The sequence below is a fragment of the Ceratotherium simum genome, chromosome 20, assembly GCF_057802395.1.
Source record: "Ceratotherium simum simum isolate JZ-2026a chromosome 20, ASM5780239v1, whole genome shotgun sequence".
Taxonomy (NCBI): domain Eukaryota; kingdom Metazoa; phylum Chordata; class Mammalia; order Perissodactyla; family Rhinocerotidae; genus Ceratotherium; species Ceratotherium simum.
In genome coordinates, this window is record NC_141919.1 from 12001122 (window position 1) to 12019559 (window position 18438).

The following is an 18438-nucleotide window of genomic DNA, read 5'->3' on the forward strand; positions in this document are numbered from 1 at the left end:
TACTTAATGTACTGCATGTTAAACCATTATGTGGCTGGCACAAGTTTCCAGAACTAGAAAGTGCTCAGGCTAGAGTTGGAATCCAGTTGATAATCTCAAGCTATGGACAAATTCACAGCTGGCTCTGAGAAACAGCATTACGAAGACAAATACTTGTTCAAAGATTAATAGGAAAATACCTCGAAATTTCCATTTCTTAGACTGGAACTGATAAACCAGTCAGGAAGCTACTTGCTTGCCTGGAAAAAGAGCATCTTAAGAAAAGGAGAGAAAGGGAGAGAGAAGAGAGAATACAGAATTCTCTTTCGACCAGAGTATATATGCCTTACATAAATCCATCAGTGGTCTTTAGCGGGTTTCAAAATGGTGTGCATGCAAGACCCTCCAAGGCTTCCAACATTCCTTCTTATGTGGTTATTCTAGTTAAAAATGCAGCAAAATAAAAGAGCTAACTATTTCACTGAACTCCTTGGCCCTGAAACCTCTTTTTTCTTGCCCAAACTACCTCTCTGTCAGCCGCTGGCTCTCTCCTAACTCCCACAGCATATTTTGAAATTGCATATTTCAATCACCTATACGTGCTAACTGAAAATGAGTAATGAGTGTCTGGAAGGTTTGCACAAGGTTATTAAAAGTTTCTTAATCTGCCACCAACTTCTCTTTTAATATTGTTTGTAGATTTCCTAAAGCACAGAAATAAATTCCCCTGACCCTCTTACTCATTAACTTGGAGAGTATGGCAGAAAATCAAAGGTATAAGGCTGTTAGGGTATTTGGTCCCTTTTAATAACCTCACGACTATTGCATTGAAAAGATAAGACTATCACAGCTGTTGATCAAAAAGATGAGAAAAGGCAACTTCAGCAACAGATACATTATTATGCAAAGGGTGGTTTTAAAACCATTGCCTCTCAATTCATTTTCCAAATAGTATATTTTAATTAGGGGGCATTTTAATTAAAAAAAGAGAGAAAATGGCATCTTTAGAATGTCTTTCTTCTAAGGACTTTGAGTTGACAATCTAATGGGGGGGGTGACAAGGGACTCATCTTAAAGTGATATGTGTGTAGCAAGCACAGAGTTTTTACTTAGACTGTTTCTTTTATATGAAGAAAATATGAAGAGGTGAATTTGAAGGCAAAAGAATAGAGGTTGTTTCTAAATTCTACCACTCATAAGCTGTGAGTAGTTGGACAGATCATTTAATTTCTTTGAGATTCGATGTTCTCATTTGTAAATTGAAAATAACAACACCAACAACAAAAACAGCATCCATCTTCCCTTGAATACCTACCATGTACTTTACATAATTCACTCCTTCCAATAAGACTTTGAGGCACTCGTCCCATTTTACAGATGAAGAAAAGGAATCTCAGGGAGTTTAGCTATCAAGGCTAAGCTTATATGGCCAGGGAGTACTAGAGCCAAGACAACACCCCCTGAGCCTGTAAAACAGGGCTGCGGGGAGGGTCTGGTGAAAAAACAAGTGGGCTCTTCCAAACTGAAATTGCCCGCCCATTGACCCTTTTTCAGAAGCACCCTCCAGAGGATTTTGCCTAGAATGTTCAAAGAGAAGGTGGTTTAAAAGTATGTCCTAAGCACGTTTATATTTTGGGGAGAGAGAAGGGAGGTCTGTGTGTTCTTTTAAATGTGTAAGTAATAAAGAATAAATAGAACACGTCCTTTTAGTTTGTTTAGTTTTCAAATCATTCCAGTGCAATTTGCAGTAAAAACTGCTTTCATTTTTAAGCGATCAAAGCGGTGCAGGATCCAATCAGGTCAACAGCTGCAACAAGCCAGAACGATGCAAACATGCCCGAGCTCCCTGTTTACTAAAGATGTCCACAGAAGATAATGATGTGCACATCCCAGGATATTTAAGGAAAAATAAATACGTACCAAGGAAACCAGTTTGAAGATGACTTTGAGTCAGGCCAACATCTGAAATGAGCAATTGTCATTTACTGCCCTCATTGTTTTTAATTATAATTGAGAGGAGTAGTTGAAACTTATTCTTTCTTTTTTCCTTCCCTCCTCTGGAATTTCTCTTCTTTTTCCCCAAGGGGCAGTTTACTGCTGAGGAACCTAATTTTCTTTGAGTCACAGAGGCCTTTCGTGGCCATCGGAGGAAACTCCTGCATATTAACAAATGCTCTGGCTTCTCACGTGTCCATTTGGGTGTCAGCAGGGCAATAGGACTCAGCCAAAAGGTTAAGCAGGCCACCCAGAGCTCAGCTCTAAGCATTTTATTTCTTAGTCACACCAAATCCACTGGTGGCTGCTCTTGAACAAGGATAATGGTTGCAGTGTGTGTGCTCACCAAGTGCAAACAATGCTGCCCTGTGAGGAATAAAAGTAAAAATTAACTTTTGGGGGACTGTATTTTTTGGAATTTTTAATCCAACTCGTTCAAGCAGTTGCATTTTTGTATTCTCACATATCCCTTTCAAAAACATTTTAATTCATAAAAAACCTATAATCACGGAAGATGATTTAAACCTAAAAAAGACATGAGTGATAGCTTAGAACCAGTGGATGTAAAATGCCAGCAATGCCCAGTGCACAGTAGGCCCTCAATCAATGGTAGCATTACACTCTACAACAGCCTCTTCTATTTGCAGCGGTGGAAACTGAGACTGGGAGAAGTGAGCGATTGACCAAGGTCACAGCATGATAATGACAGAAGCCTTTGGGGTCTCTGTCTTTTATGGGGCATCCCATCTCCTACAGTATTTTTTACCTGTAAGCCTTTTACTTTAAAATTGTTCTCTGTAGCTGCCATAAGGGAATCACTTTATGAATGAATTTTCCAGGAAAGATGATTAGGGCCTATCATTGATTTCCATCATTGATCGTTGTGCAACCTTGCTACAAAGGTGCCCCCAGTGAATAGTCTTGAGAAGTAGGAGAGAACAGTGGTCAGGGTCACAGGGTCTGGCGTCTGGTCTGATTCTCAGTCTTGCCACTTCCTGCTCACTTGGTAACTTCTGGTAGGTTGTTGAACCTCTCTCTGTCTCCAATTCCTCCTCTGTAAAGTAGGAAAATAAAGACTACATTACAGGGATGATGGGACCACTAAATGAGAGGAAACAGAGAGCACTTAGCATAGTATGTGAAAAGCAGTAAAGTGCTAATCAATGGTAGGTGCTATTAATATTAGTTTTGGGGGGCCGGCCTCGTGGCTTGGCAGTCAAACACGTGCGCTCTGCTACTGGCGGCCCAGGTTCGGATCCCAGGCGCACACCGACGCACCGCTTCTCTGGCCATGCTGAGGTGGCGTCCCACATACAGCAACTAGAAGGGTGTGCAACTATGACATACAACTATCTACTGGGGTTTTGGGGAGAAAGAGGGAAAAAAAGGAGGAAGATTGGCAATAGATGTGAGCTCAGGGCTGGTCTTCCTCACACACACACAAAATATATATATTAGTTTTGTTGTTACTTTAGTTGTTACTGTAGAATAGCATTTGGTTAAGGTGGGTTTTTCCCAGGGTTTTGTCAGGTAAGTGCCAAGATTACTTCTTTATAGGGTGTTTCACCTATAACCTGGTTCATGGCATCCATTTACCCAGACTATCCAGTGACCAATAGGAAATGTTTTCAAATGTGACCAAAAGCAGTTGAACATATAAAACCAAGAGGGGAGTTAAGAGTATATAATTTGGGAAGACAATGGGCAATGTGTAAGTATCCAGAATTAGGAGGAATTATTTTATTTGGGGACAAATTGAGGTGGTAAGTCCAGAATTGATGTCTTTCTTACTTAAGACTCTCTCTATTGTAAAGTGTTTTTTTTTTTTTCTTTTACAGAGTGGTGTGGTGGAATTTATTTACTCATGTAAGTGAGACATCCAAGATTTAGGCATGATTGGATCTCAATGATCTAATGATCCCATTAGGTCCTGGATTTTTTCTCTCTATCTCTTGGCTTTTTTATTCTGTATGTTGGTTTCTATCTCATGCATCCTATTTGTGGCATCTCCGGCTAACATACTCATAACCCTAAGTCCAGCAGAAATAAAAAGTGTCTCTCCTGTTTGTTCCAGCAAAGTCCTGATATTGGTTTGGCTCTGATTGGGGGTATGTGACCATTGCTAAGCTGTTCACTGAGGCCCAGGGGAGTCAAGGTTGTCCTGGGCCAGGTCTGTGTTTCACGCCTGCCCCTGGAGCCACGTGTGGTGTTGGCCCACATGGACCAAGAGTGTAAGAAAGGTGGTTCCCCAAGGAAAATGTAGGTTCTGTTCTGAAAAAGATGTATTCTGGACAGACAAAAATAACACACGTTCACTCTGGCATCCAAGTTGGGGGCAGATATAATAGAGGGTATATCCCAAATCAAAATATTTTGTTTCCATTTATAGTTATTCTTCCATATTTAAATATATGAGCTCTTCAATTTCCCTGCCTCTAAAGGATCTTAATCTTCCCAACTGTCAGGCCTTTAGCATCTACTGCTGTAACCATCACCATTTTAACTGTTTGTTAGCAGAGCTGGTATGAGGAGAGAAGAGCCTTAGCTAGTCAGTAAACCCAGCTGGCCATTAAGCATCCATATCTCATGTTGTCTTCATTACATAATGTTGGAGCTTGAGGGAACCCCCCAAATAGTAACCTTTCCCATCCAAGTTTAGAATGAACTGAGAGAGAGAGAGAGAGAGAGAGATTCAGGACTCAAGTACAGGGAGATTAAATGTTTTTTTTTTTTGTTTTTTTTTTTTTAAATAATAAGGCTTAGGGAGTGCAGATTATGGGCTTGCTATCACTCCCCTGAATTGAATGTATACTCCCAAACTGCAAGTCTGCCCTGTGGGTGGCAGATCCTGCTCCACTAAACTTACTCCATGGAGTAGTGCAAACAGGTGAAAATGTGTGTTTTCTATAAGCAGGCAAATCACAAAGAGAAAAACAAAGGGCAAGGGACCGGTTTAAGAATCGTCACCTATTCTAAGTTTAACATTACTCCAACTCACCCTAGATCATTACTCTACCTTACTCTTCTCTTACTTGACATGACTGACATTTGGGCCAGATCATTCTTTGTTGTAAGGGGCTGTCCTCTGCATTGTAAGATGTTTAGGAGCATCCCTGGCCTCCACCCACTAGATGCCAGTAGCATCCCTCCTACCCCAAGTGGTGACAAATGTCTCCAGACGTTGCCAAGGCAAAAGCAGCCCTGATTGAGAACCATCACCCTAGAGTAAAAGGGAGAGGCCAAAAATGTGTTATTTCAATCGAGCCTCCACAGGGGAGGAAGCATCAGGGGTGGGAATGCATACAGTGGACAAATTACCCTTCCCAAAGAGTCAACCATTGGTACTGGTATGGAAGTGAAGATGTGTAAGAAAGCATTCCGCAAATATTCATTGAGCACACTTGCTGTATGCGTGGTACTCTCATAGGTCTCAGAGTTGTAGTAGTTTAAAAGAAAGAAAGAAAGACAGCTAAAAAAAGAAAGAAAGAAAAGAAAAAAAGATAAAGAAGAAGAAATAATGAATTCTTGGACAACAACTAGGAGTTTTAGGAAAAAATAAGTGCAATATCTATTGGGCAGTAAAATTAAATAATATAAACAGGACCACCATAAACTCTACATGGAAACCAGGAAATTAGACACATGAAACTATGCAGAAAAATGTGCCAGGCTTTGTCAAAATTACTAACTGAGCAAGATCTAACCCTCAAAGTTTGAAACAATGGTTAATTTGATATGAAGATATGTCCAAGAAACGTCTGACTCTTAACAGGAATTCCTGTACTAATATTTCTGAATTCACAAATTTGGGGATTCCAAAGTTCTCAGTATATCTCTCATGAATGTCAAGTGTCTACTCTAATTACATGTAATTACCACTGTATTTTCATTAATTTATTATTTAGGTCTGCAACACTGCTGTTATTTCTCCTTCACCTTTATTCATGTTGCTCTTTAGTCGGGTTTCAAAGCATTTCACAAGATCATGTCTGATTAAAATCCAATACAACTAGTATTAGGAAAAATTCCAGGATAAAGTAGGTACCACATAATCCTAGTTGTCAATGATGTATTTTTTTAAGTCAGCAAATTATTCTGAGGTTTGCTACTGTTAGCAACTTCTGAAGAATCTGGAAACCCCAGCAAGATGGAAGGCTTTTATTCTTCTAGGGAAAACATTGGTGTTGTCTTTAGGTCTGCCACCTGAAGGAAAATGAATGCCTAAGGCTTCCATTACTTTTTCTCTTTAATCTACAAACTCCTAACACTCCATTCTCCAGACTTTCTCACTGTTTGGTATGGGTACTATAGAGTTGGTAAAAATAATAATTATACCTCATATTTTCAATGTGGTATTAACTTTTCAAAGTGCTTTTACATCTATTTGAGCTTCCAGACACCCAGGAAAGGGTGTTATTAACTTTAATTTGTATATGAAGAAACTGAAACTCAGAGAGGTCTAAGATTTGCTGAAGAAGTCAAACAGCCAACTAATGGCTTGTAGCTCCAAAGGCCTGCTGCCTACATTATCCTTTCAATAAGCATTTTCAAGTATCTCAACACTTCCTGTCAGCCATATTTAAGTTCTGTGGCAAACCTGGATCACCCGTGGTTTAGCGCATTGGCTACGTGCGCTGTGGTGACGTCCATGGTGAGGGGGTCATGGATGAAGAAGGGGCTATCTCAAGATAGCTGGTCAGAAGGAAACATTTTGTGGGTATATGGGTATACATTCATGTATTTAATCACTCCTTCCCTCAGGAACTATTTACTGAGTGTACATTATGTGTCAGCAACCTTCTAGGTGTCTCAAAAATACACCACCACAGTCTTCAGCCTCTTTATGAACAGCGGAAAATAATCTCAGCCTGCGATCTGAGTGTGTGATAGTCAGAAGCAGGCAGCTCCCTTTGCAGCTCATGAAATTGGTGCGTCCCAGAGGGCGTATACGTCAGGAGACTAACGGTATGTGCACCTAGTATAGTGTGGACATATGTTGCTGATTGTGTATTGGTTGGTTTTCTCAGCCATATCCAAATCCAAGAGCAGCAGTGATCATACTTAGAATCATAATCAACTCTATGGAATGATGTTATATTTGCCAAAATGCTGCTTAATACACCCGTGAAGCAATTGGAAAGCAAATTTGACAATGTATATCAAAAACCTTAAAAATATACAAACTTTTTTACTAGTTTTATTTTGTTTTAACTTCTAAATTTGAATTTATCCTTAGGAAATAATTCTTTTTAATATGAAAAAATCTGTTTGCATGTGATGTTAAATTCTTTATTATTTATTTTAGTGAAAAATTTCTTACAACCTAGCTACCCAACAATAAGGAAATGGTCAAATCATTGTTTTCTGAAGTGGGCTCTGGGGAACACCAATGTTGTACAATGCTCCATGGTGGAAATGGTTCCATGTTTAATTAAGTTTGAGAGATGAGCACAGTAAGCTCCTCTCTTGGAGCTTCATAGTACATAACAGTGTGGGGAAATTTTATAAAGTAACATCTTTAAATTTTTCCAACTAGATGTATTCCAATCTGTTTACTCTTGGACCCCAGTTTTTGAAATAACATGTGCTAATATTCTGTGGACTTAATGCCAGGTTAAATGAATTATAATCCACTCAGAAATAGCATGCAGGCATTAAATTTTATTTTTAAAGCATATAATAGCATGAGAATGATGAAAATATAATTTTATGGAGAAAATATACAATAGACAATTTGTATATATATGAAATATATATATGATATGTAGATATATATGTGAATGATTACAGTATAATTAAAAATGCAGAGTAAAAAAAAAGACCCAAAAAAGCAAAAGGCACACACCAACATTCTTACTGTGGCCTAACAGTGGGGTTACGTTTTGGATACCTTTTTTTCTCATTTTCACTGCTTTCCAAATTTTTAGTAACGTGGTTATATAACTTTTATGATAAGAAATTTATTTTAGATTCAGGAATAAAGGAAAATATGCAGCTTCAAGAAATACCTTGGGCAAGCTCAAAAATACAATTTTGTGAAGTTAATGTCTTCCAATTTATGTGGATAAAAAGCAAATTAGCAGACTACAACTTAAATGCCCATATAGATATGATACAAAATTTTGCTTATCCCTGATGGAAGATCAGCTGATTTCAACAGATGGCATTTAGTATGCTGGATACATAAAGCACAGCTGACCAGCTCCAACCTGAGCTGAAGAGTGTTTCATTCACTCCCACCTAAGGGACTATGTCCTTAAGTCTTGATTTTATTCTCTCTTCTCTTCCCTGCCCCCACCCCACCTTTATCCGTCTCTTCTGAAGGATCTGAAGATCCTTCAGTTCTTACAGAATCAACAAGTATTTGTTGCCAAATGCCTACACCATGGCATTCCCATTAGGATCCACTTGACTGTACTTATCCAGTTCCTTGGAAATGGGCAGCCTTTGTTTTAACTTTGCACATGCTTGGTACTTATAATAGAAAGAGAGAGGAACCAAGATGTTTGCTTTTTCTAGTGAGAGAAAATAAAACAAGAAGACAATCCAAAGGAAGCCATAGTGAGATCACCAGTAGATAAACATTTCACGAGAGAAACGATAACCACTATTATGAGAAGCAAATGCAGCTTTTTTTTTCTTGGCCATAGAACTTTAAAACAGTCTCTGAAAACATCCCGTTATCCCTCAGCTAGCAGACACACATCTTCCAATATTTGACAAATACCATCTTGAATCTTTCTTAGTGCAGGTGGTTCTAACTATGTCATGCTGTTACTCTTCTCAGTTAAAGTCACATTTCTTTCTCCAATTCCTTCTGCACAGCAGAAGGAAACCTTAGCAGATGGATTAGGGTAAAGAAAATGGTACATAATGAATCACATTTGAAACCCCAGCATGCAGATCAACATATAAATATATATAGTCCTCCTTCTCTCTGTGTTCAGTGAATTTGAGAGTTTCAGAGACTCAAGAGGCCGGAATCCTGCTCTGTGCTGAGAAAGCTTCTCGCTGCAGGTGTGCCTCTCCCCTTCAGACTGACTGCTGTATCCCCCCTGCCACTGTGTCAGGATTGCACTAGAATCTCCTAGACCAAGCTCTCTGAGCACTTGCAGATATCAAGGCCAGAATTCTCATCTCCTGGAACTCCAGGGAAATTTTTCAATGACGCATTTGCTATAGACTGAATATTTGTGTTCCCCGCCGAATTCAAATGTTGAAACCTAACTCTAAATGTGATGGTGAGGGGAGGTGGGCATTTGGGTGGCTATCAGATCATGAGGATGGAGCCCTTACGAATGGGATTAGTGCCCTTATAAAAAAGACCTCAGAAACCCCCTGCCCCTTCTACACATGAGGACACAGGGAAAATACGGCCATCTATGAACTGGGAGGCAGGTCATCACCAGAATCTGATCTTGAATTTCCAGCCTCCAGAACTGAAATAAATCTCTGTTGTTAATAAGTCCTTTTGGTACTTTGTCACAGCACATAAGTCATAGCACATAAGTCACATATGGTATTTTGTTAAAGCAGCCTGAACAGACTAAGACAGTATTAGTTCCCCCTTTTCACAAAACTCATGACAGTGTGTGGGTTAAAGTGACTTGACCAAAGTTGTAGAACATACTAGCAGTCTAAAGCCGAACTCCAGAATAGAAATTGCTCATTCGACCAAATTGAATTACGTCAAAGCGCATTGTTAATTTTATTTTTTCCTAAAGGTTTACGACATGCAATCACCACTTATTTTTCCTTCCAGTTCAACCCCAAGGTAAGTTAGCTAGAAGCTTTTCTTAATAAAGTAGTATGGAATAGCATGGAAGGTCAAATCTTCAGGCACCACACCACCTATGTTCCCAGCATCTTGTTACCTGATTGGAATTTTGACACATTGGATTTAAACACGAGGTGAGATTGTCATTACCAAGCCTATGTGAGGTCCCACCTTGCATTTTAGTGTTAATAGGACTAACTTTTAGGTGGGAACAGCTGCTTAATGGGTCGATTTGTAGAATCCCACAGCTTTTGAAGTCAGCCAGTGGACTAGTGTTTTCAAGCAACTACTGTTTACAAAATACTTTATTTGTAGCCCAACTGAGGAAGAGAATGTATACACATACAGGGAAAAACAAGTGCTGTAATATATTTTTAATAAGACAATAAAAAGAGAATCCCAACAATTGACAACAGTTTTATGATTAGCTGCCTTCAGTTTTCAAACTTTTAGGTTTTACAGTTAAATGAATTGTTACTTTCTTTCTTTGATATCACTTTTGTGTAGAAGTTTTGAACCTACTTAAAGAGTTTTGCTATCTTTTTCTTTTTTTGCATTTGAGAACAAAGCTTCTTGGAAAGTGAGTGTGATTTATATCTAATTGCAATACCCCAAACAATTTCCATTATGAGCTCTCTACAGGTCTCTTTGAGTCAAGAGTGAGGCAGAAACTTATCAGCTTTTTTCCATCAGAAATTACCAAACAGGCAAGAATGTTGATGCTGGTACACACGAGGAAAGTATTCACTGTGACTAATAGTTTTGAAGAAACACTTTTCTTGCCATAGTAGATAAAGTTGTGAGAAAGCCATGACTTCCAGGGTCAGTGGTAAAGTTGAAGGCAATTCTTGCTGCATATGGTAGCAATAAAGAACAGAAAGACTGAAACGTATCAGGAGGTCAGGTTTTCGGATCACCATTTAAAGCGCTTTGAGGTGGGGGTGGGGACGAAATATCCCATTGGAGAAGCTCCTCCAATAGAGCATGCACAAATTTCTTCCTCACTCCCACACAAAATTTGAATATCAGACAAAGCTGGTAAGATGTTTGAACACACCCACAAAGCGACTTAGTACTTCGTTTGTGAGTATACTCACAAATGATGCAAAGAAAATCTGAAACAGGAGTGGGTGGGTCCCGTATAATTTTATCAGACTTGTAGTCTCTGTCTCTCAGCTACCGCTCTGCTCAATTCCTTCATCCTACATCAGCAAGGTAGTATTTGGTGGAAAAATTACCCTGAGTTTCCTGTTGAGAGGTTGTTTTCTCCATGGAAAGCAAATCAGAATGGCATAGAGGACAGGCTCAAGTAGTCCAATATCTGTTTCTTTCAAAGCCTGTGAAGCCTGGGCTGGTTCTTCTCTGCATGTTTGTGTAACTGCATCCTTTTCTCATTTCTGATTCTGTCACCTTCATGTTGCTTACATGTTGAAATCAAATGGAACCATTTTGGCTGATGACAGAAAATGAAATCAGTGGTACTGACAGTGAGTTCCGACGAATGGTTGAAGAAGGGAAGTGAGATTCGACAATTTGTAAATTCTAGTAACTGGGATTTCTTTACTAACCGAAAAAAGATAGTTATTTCTAGAAAGTACTTCTCAGTGTTTTCTGGGGTTAGGAGGTGATGTGGAAGATAGGCAATGAGGATATGAAAGTCAAGTGTTAGGATTGCTGCAGCTGAGTTGGTCATTCCTGGGGGTGGATTTGTTCAAATTGAACCTCCAAATTCTGGATAGTAATGTGTTGGTAAATGTATAACAACTGGCTCTCTGAAAAAGGAAATGCAGACTTAACTTAAACGTACTTAAGTTGTACCTTACTCAAGGAACACAACGAGCATTCCAACCAAACACTAGTTAATACCACTAGTAGGTTTATGAGTGTATAGGTACAGTGGCAGGTAAAAGGCCCGCTAGCAGGGAGGTATAGAACACAAGACCTAAGAGGATGGATTTTGAAGTCAGAAAAGCGAAATCCTATGACCAACTCATTTACTGAACTTTTCTGAGACTTAGTTTTCTGGTAGCTAAAATAAAATTGTACTTCCTTTATATATGAGGAGGACGCAAAACAACAAATCAAGTCCTGGTTTGTAGCATTTGTGATCTCCATGATGTAAATACTCTCCTCATGGCTGACATCACTGAATGTAGAGCTGGGAAGAGATGTGCAGGAGCACTGCGTTATATTGTATTTCCACCACACACATATACTAGACACAAATAACCTCAAGAGCATAGATAATAGTACATAGTGTAAAATATTTAGGAACCTGGGGTAGCCTCCTGCACTCCTCCAGTTATGGTTAAATGTGAATCTTTTTTTTTTTTTTTTGCTGAGGAAGATTTGCCTGGAGCTAACATCTGTGCCAGTCTTCCTCTATTTTGTATGTGGGTCGCTGCCACAGCATGGCTGATGAGTGGTGTAGTCCACGCCCAGGATCCTGGCCCTTGAACCCTGGGCTGCAGAGGTAGAGCATGCCAAACTTAACCACTAGGCCACAGGACCGGCCCCTGAATCTGCTTTTTTGTCGAGGAATGGTTGTCAGTGGGAGCATCACTGGACTTGACTTGTTAGACACAGAAACTAGACTTGTTAGACCTAGTTCACATACGTTAATACTTATACAATTAGCTTCTTTAGTTTAAAAACAACAATCGCAGTAATTCCCTCAGGCTGTTCTTAAAATACGAGATCTGCCAAACCCTACCTAGATGCCAGCAGCCAATAATTTATGATGGGATTAGGAATGAAAGTAAAGAAAGGTTACTTGTTAATTATGATTGTGAAGACCACACACACCATGAAAACAAACATTATGTAGAAATGAAAGGTTTGCAAGTTTTTCCAACTTGGAGATAAGTAAAGTCAACCAGCATTTCCTCTGCTCTCTGTAGCTCCACCTAGGTGCTTCCTATTTTCCTTTTTCTAATGGAAAGCCCATCAATGAAGTGTCTTAACGAAAACCCTAGTAACTGTGGAGTTCTCAGGAACCAGCAATTGACAAAGGCATTACAGTACCATGTCATGAGGCTGTTAAAGAAATCCAGCCCTGGTGATAATGTATATATTCATTCTGTGTACAATGAATCATGGTAGCAAGGCCAGACTTGCTTTGATTAACTATACTGGTATAATGAAACCCAACAGAGCAATCACCAAAACATTTAGCTCCAAATGTAAATCTTCTTGAACTCTGAAAAAAAAAACATGTTAGGCAATGAGAGGTGGTGTAGAATACAGCCATGTTTCATGCAATGAAAGTAGAGGCAGTTGTAAAGAAAAGGGAATGTTAAAAAGTTGTTATGCTGTGTTTGGCAAGAACGAGTCATTTTAAAAGTGTCAATCATGATAATCCAACATATTTTTAATCTAAAGGTCAATAGAAGCAGTTTCTAAGGTGGTACAATAGTTATGCCAAATATGAAAGCAAGCAGTTATAAGATGATTTCAAGTGTTAATACTGTACCATAATGTGTCTTGGAGAATTAATCTCAGCTCTAAATTGAAGAGCATGGATTGATCGAGATAGAAGAATTTTTATTAAAAATGTACTGAAATAGCTGGTGACAGTGTCATTCCAACCAAAGTGCTCTGCAGAGTTCTTATAACTCAGAGGTGGCTTGGTGAAGGTGATGTGGAGTCTTCTATGGAGTAGTAGTTATTTTTCTCTTGGGGTTAGAGCTTCATGTGCTAGTGCTAGTGTCTACAGAATGAAAACTCTTTCCTTACAATAGCCTACAATAGTCATTTTCTCAAAGGCAAGAGAAATGTATGGCTATGAGACATAAAGTCAGAGTTCTATGATGGAACTGCCAGCCCTTTACGAACACACAGAACCATTTGAATCCCTGTATACTTTCCGCTTTGTCCCTGCACAGCTTTCAAATGCACCTTAAATATGCTTGGGTCATGTTGTACATTTAAGCATTGGAAATATTCCATGAGAGAAAAGTAAGACTATGTTCTGTCTTTAAGGTTTATGGAAACACGTGGTTTTCCTTATAGGGAAAGCAATTGCTACCTCGGCAGTATTGGGCTTTCATCTTGTGAGTTTCATATGTACAGGTTAAACACATGAGAAGTTTTATAAGGCTACAGAAATTGTGTCAGAGAAAACAATTTGTAAGAGGTCTGAACCATATAAAAACCACTAGACACATTCAGTTTCATGATAAAGCTCTTTCCAAAGTTATTAGATTGTGTAATTCAACCTATGTTATCACAGGGGAACTTGGAACCAATCATTGCTATAGATTATCGTAGTAATTCTACATACACACACACACGGGTTACACAAAAGCTCTCCCAGAATTGGTTGTAGACTAGCACTAGTATATTCTCCTCTGTGAATCCTCATAAATCTAACCAATAATTTGTTTCTGTTACCACATGAATTAAAACCACTTTCATATTTAAAAATATCTAGCACAGGTATATATACATATATGTCACTCTTTCTGGTAAGCTCTCAAGAGCAAATTTTACGTAATTTGTCAATTGACAAACATTTATGGAGCATTAATTGTGTTTTCAGAATGCTTTTGGTGGTTTGGTCAAAGAAAACAAAAGAAATCAAAGATGAAGGAATCACTGTCACTCTCTGTCCTTTTCCTAGGAGCGTTGTCTACGGGAAAAAATGGTTACGTCAAGATTATTATAAATGTGTTAGGAGATGGACATTTGGACCCTCTGGTACTTCTTGTTACTCCTCTTTTCTCTTACTTCTTTCCTCCCTAGATTCTTAAAACACATCATTTAGCATCAAAGTGTGAGTCTCAAAATCATTATTCCAGGTAGCTGAACGTGTCTATGGTAGAATTTATCTTCCAGTACTTACACTGTATGGTAGACATGTGGACACACGAGTTTATTCTGTTGTTTTTTATTTTTAATTTTTTTCTCAGAACAAAAGTAACACATGCTAATGTTAGAAATATTGGAAAAATCGGAAACAAAGAAGAAAATTAAAATTATACATAACCTTACCTCACAGAGAAAAACCACTGTTAAAATTTTGTTGTATATTTTTCTGGTGTTTTAAATATGCACACATATATCCACACATTAAAAAATAAATTTGGAATCATATTGTGCAGGGTATCCATACAGTCTGGAAACATAGGTGAAAAAAAGATATAACCTATGCTAATAGCATTATTAATATTATTAGATTTGCTGACATTAGCAAAGATATGTTATATTATTCCATATTATTTTAATTTTCTTACAGATTGGAAATGTCATTGATGGCATTATATGTATTCGCCTCTGTTTCTATACTTTTACAGACTCCCTGTATGTGAATGCTATATATTTCTTGATAGTTTTTTTCCTGTACCATAAAAAGTTCCAATCCTGGCATGACCATTAAAGGTCTTCAAATGAGCAGTGGTCGTAAATGTAGAAATATTCATACCTGCCATGCCAGAAAAGGAACATTTCATAAATATCCTACCTTGTTTTTCTAAAAGGCCAATTCACAAAGTGTCTGCAGATTTATCCATTTCAGGCTCATTGACCACAATATAGAAATATATTTGGCAAAAATCCAAGGACTGGAGACATTTAAAAGTAGCATATTTTCTTAAATTCCTTTTCCTAAACACCATTTATTCTAGAAAATTAGAAGAGGGGATAAGGAGGTAGGGAAAAAAGTGTTAACCTTGGCCTTAGCGATCTGTTCCACAGTCAGACATGGACAGGGAGACGCTATGAAACCAGTCCCCAGATGGGGGTTCAGTGATACTGACTTTCACAAAACATGTCTGCCCTGTCATGCCAATGAAGTTATTAAAATTAAAATTTAAATTTATTCCAGGCTCTTACAAAACATCTGCAGGACAAGGCCAGCCTCCGCCACCTTCTGGGGAAAGTCTTCCCTTTCACGGAGTGAAACTTCACAAGCTCTGTTGGTCATAGTGATTACAGACTTAAAGTACATGGGTTTCAGAGCTGTATCTCTCCCAATATTTCTCTTTTCTAGATAGTTCTGTTTCAAAAAAAATGATATTACTCTCTGAGAGACTGTGGTTGTATTTATAATTTTTGTGTAGCATTTTTCCATTTGACCTGGGTCATGAGCATTACAAATTGGATATTAGGGAAAATCTTCAGCATGAAATGGATTCAAATGTTTGGTGCTATCCTAATTATTTGAGGTGTAAATTTTATACGGTGTTCCCATCGCCAAAGAGAAAGATACGTTTCTATATAACATGAGCTCATTCCTATCTGTTGTTTGGGAGCCAAAAACCTAAAACAATGAGAGTAGACATATCTTGTCTATAGGCTGATTATCTGAAATGTGAGCAAGATGCAAACCGGACCTGGGATCCTCTATAGTGCTGAAAGAGGAAGTTTTTAAAGTGCTTTGAAGTCACACATATAAGAACTCTCTGTTTAATTTACATAGTTTTGAAATAGATATAATCTTTCTGAATTATCTCTCAATTTATATTCCTTCCTGGGCAAGTCAGATTCTCTCCTACTACATCTCCTTATGTATATACCTTCAGAAAACAGGGACATATATACCTTCAGAAAGCAGGGAGGACAGATGTTGCTCTGCAGTCTGGGGATCTGAGAAGGGGAGAGAGGAGACTGAGGCAAGGGACAGACAGAGTCAGAACTGTGCCTCACCCTCCTACCTTCACAGCTTTATGGGATGGAGTGAGAAGTCTCGTTTGCCCTTTGAGAGGAGAGAGATGCTGGATGAAAAGTCAGGGACCTCAGTGGTCTAGCAAAGGAATCCTGCATCAGAGGCTAGGAAAGGAGATAATTAGGGAAAAGAGGAACATTCTGGAAGACTGACCAGCTATCACAGAGAGACTGAGTCAAACCTAAGAAGGCTGCAGAAATATTGGATTGGACCAGGTTTTAAACAGTTAATCTTTCCTCTCCTCACTATCCATGAAGATCATAGCAGCTTTAGGGAATAAAAGATCTGCACTTTCCCTGCACGTCTGTGTTTGGTACGTGTACCCTTCACCTCCAGGACACTTTCTTATAGTGAAGTGTGGGGGAATTTTTCAACTTCCTCCAGAAAGTTTGTCTTCCTTTGCTCTTGTTATTCTCAGTACCTAAGATATCATCCTCCTCTTACCCCATCTATTGTCCAGCTATTTTTCCTTTTATCAATTGAGTCCCACCTGTTGTATTAGTTCTTTTTTGGGACTTTCTCTGACCTACCCTCCTATCACTATTTTGAGCATGCAAAAGTTCCTCATTTGAGTTCTCTTAATGTTATGAATTCTATCTAGCATCCAACTTATCAGTTAGCACTGGAGATATTCATTTGGAGATGTTCCTCCCAGACTGCAAAGTGATCCCATTGACTGTAGGAACCACGATCTGAGAGTCCTCTTCCCGTGAGCAGAGGGTCAGGCATAAAGGGGGTTCTCAATAAATGCTCGAATGAAAGAGTGATGAACGCATGGATGGTAGAGAAGTTATCCATACTTTGCTTCTGGTATTTTATATTGGTTGGTGCAAATTATCACAATTTGATAAGAAAACATAGCTTAATCAATAGCTTTCAAACCAAAAATATGTGAAAATCTGACAGTATGGGACCTGTGCTGTACTTCTGACTCTGAAAACCTGTTCTATGTTCAAAGGAATAGAGAGGGTGTTACAGATCATAGTAAATAAGAATCTATGATATGCTCTAACATCCCAAAGCTATATTTTAGTTACTTAATCCCCTCATTAATTTTTAAAAAGTGTTCTTAGCCTTCCTGTTGATCAGATCAATGAGAAAAGAAGGAGGAGAAAAGGAATAAACAGTAATTGAGTATGATTCAGGAGGATTGTATACATTATCTTATTTATGCCTTGGGACAATCCAAGCAGTGAGAATTTTTCAACTTCTTCCTAAAAGTTTGTCTTCCTTTGTTCTTGTTCTTATCTCCATGCCACAGAGAACTAAACAGGATCAGAGAAGTTAAGTAACTCAGCATCACACAGAGAATGAAAAGAGAAATTGGAAGTAGAACACAGGTCTCCTAATGCCCAGTCCAATTTTCTTTTCACTGGACAGTGTTTCCTGAGACTAGAAGTATCATAGCCATTGAAACTCAGTTATGCAACCATTAAATATAAAGTCCTCATATCCTCCACTGATGTGCTGGGAGATGCTTGAAGAAACTGTTTCTCTGGGTTGCAAAGCCATTGGCGTACATCAAACAAAAATGAGCTGGTAGTGAGCACTCTTTGCCTTGGAGAACATATCTATACACCTTCCTGCTTGCTTTGCTGACAGTTTTCATCTCCAGCAGTTTCGCAGGTTTGATCACTTGCTTGAATCTGTTGCATAACAGTATAAAAAAAACCAAAAAAAACCAAACAGGTCTCTCTATTATTCCCAAGGACCATAAAATTGTGCTGGTGAAAGCCTGCATAGCCAAGCAGATGGCCTCTGAGCAGACACTGAGGTGAGTGTGAATTTCCGTTCCCCTGGAGAAGGAAGGTTGCACATGGGTTGTATTTTATGCAGGGGCTGCAATGGGGGACAATAACCCTTCTCCATCAGGAGAAGAGTGGGCCCTTCCACCTCACTGGGTGATCTAAACAGAAACTATGTTATGAAGCTGACAGTCTAAACTGGAACATAAGGACAACCAGTGCCAGATTTCCTTTAGATTTTTAAAATTTGGGGACAGAAATTCACATTTTGCAAGCAG